We start from the raw sequence: 2,422 nt of genomic DNA, 5'->3' as shown, positions 1-2,422 counted from the left end.
AGCATTTCCTCAGGACTCTGTCTAACTACCGTCTGACTACCAACCCCAGCTTTAACCATCAACACCTGATGTGATCATAACTTTTAGAAAACAGAGACATAAAAGTGAGTTTTTAAAAATATATCTGTTCACGTGTGGACGTCGTCTTTAAAGGTGACATATCACGCTTTCTTCATCAACATATATTGGTCTAAGAGGTCTCCAAAACATGTCTTTAAAGTTGATTGCTCATAAAAACACTTTGAAATCAGATTCTGGTCTGCCTGAAAAGCCCTCTTCTTTGGCCCTGTTCAGAACAGTCTGTTTTCCCTCTGACCACGCCCCCTCAGGAAGTGGGTGTGGCCTCGGCTCTCCAGCACGTTGATCACGTTGTTATCAATAGTCTTTATTGGAATGTAAATGTACATCCAAGCATCAAGCATCCACATACATTCAAGACCTGGAACTGCTGGTGTTGACCCAAAGGGGTCTTACTCAACAAGAAGGCTAGACCACTTCAAGCTAATCTAGGCTAGCCAAAATGTTTGATTACTTTATTAAGACACAATCACAACACAAACATTAATGTAATGAGTAAGAACCTTGGCCTCTATCTGCATGATGCGATTTATCTGGATATGGTTATATTTTTTAAGAGATGACAAGCCGAAATGAAATAAGAGTAAAGAGGCTGTTTTTAAAGGTGACATATTACACTCTTTTTCATCAACATATATTGGTCTAAGAGGTCCCCAAAACATGTCTTTAAAGTTTATGCTCAAAAAAACACTTTGAAATCAGATTCTGGTCTGCCTGTAAACCCCTCTTCTTCAGCCCTGCTCAGAACAGGCTGTTTTCTCTCTGACCACGCCCCCTCAGGAAGTGGGTGTGGCCTCCTCGGCTGTCCAGCACGCTGATCTAATGTTTACATGTTGGCTGAATATACACGGCTGCTCACAGACCCGCGTTACTTCAACCCTCTGAATCTGATCCAGAATCTGATCCTGACGGAGAGGCGCCTGCAGCAGGACCTTTCTGAACCATTGGTCACAGATTTAGTGTTTCTTGTTGTTTTATTTGTCAGCATGTAGACGTGTGTCTTGGTACACAGCTACCAACATGTAGCTATGTGGCTATGCTAACTAGCGCTAGCACTTTTTCCCATGAAAACTAAAAATCCTCCACTAGATCTTCAAATCTGCAGACGTGGGGAGTAAAAGCGACCTTTGTGTTTATTAAGACAGCCTACAACTAGCATGCCTCCCTCCTAAGCTCCTTGTTAGCACACATGTGTGCAGGGAATGAAAAACGGAGGAGGGGTTGAGTTGTATTTTATACAGTCTATGGGCTGAACAAGCTCCGAGCTCTGACTTCCTGTTACAGACCGGATGGCGTTGTGACGTATGAAAAACACTGAAAACTGAAACGGCTGGTTTCAGCACACATTTACAGAAAGGTGGAGAAATCAGAACAGGGGCAGAATGGAGTCTTTGACTGTTCAGGTGGTTTGTAGACAGGGACACAGATTTCAGGGAGAGAACCATTAAAGTTGATTTTGCATGATATGTCACCTTTAAGTACATTTTTGAAAGGTGCGTGTTCTTTGGCTTCAGGGATGGCTATATCAAAAGAAAGTCAGAGTTCCTTGGAGCAATATCAAAAATATAAGGTTTAAAAATGTTCTTCTTTTACTTGATTTCTTTGTCTTATCTTAATAAATAAAGAGTTGTAGAAACACAAAGTTAGACTGTAGCTGTGTCCCGTTCAGAGGCTGCGTCCCTCAAAGGACAGACACCAATCCAGACAACAAATACGTCCTACTTCCCCCGAGCTGTGGACGACGCATCAGCTCAAATAAAATGTTAAATATTAGCATTCCGTTTCAACTTGAGCGATAGAAATGTGAAATCATCTTTAAAGTGATGGTGATGCTGGTTAGGTTATTTAACACCAGCTATTTAGCTAGTTAGCCAGCTAGTCAGCTAGCTACGTGTTGTTCAGTGACAAGGGTGGCGCCAATGTGAACAGGAAGTCCTTGGTAGACCAGACCGTCTTATTTCAGTCGATGGCCCGGTCCTTTGAAGGATCCAATCACAATTGTTAGCATTGTAATGGCTTATGTCCTTGCAGGTTTGAGACACGAATCTATGCTAACATTTAAGCTAGCAGCTCTGATTTTCGTGTTTTTTTAAAAGAGTGAAGAACACTTTTTTTAAAAACTGTAATTTATGTCAAAGATCCTCTGAGTTCCTGCAAAGTGTTTATACTGTAACCTTCAGGTTTTGTGCTAAGCTACGCTAAATGTAGCCTCCATATATGTTTCTACCACAGGCAGGAAGTTAAACTACAATCTATAAAGCTTCAGTCCCAAATGTCACCCTGGTCCCTGACGGTAGACCAGACTTCATCTGCTCAGCTCCTCCTGCAGCTGGTTCAGCATGTA

This window comes from Notolabrus celidotus, chromosome 6, assembly GCF_009762535.1.
Source record: "Notolabrus celidotus isolate fNotCel1 chromosome 6, fNotCel1.pri, whole genome shotgun sequence".
Taxonomy (NCBI): Eukaryota; Metazoa; Chordata; class Actinopteri; order Labriformes; family Labridae; genus Notolabrus; species Notolabrus celidotus.
This window is presented reverse-complemented; position numbering follows the sequence as displayed.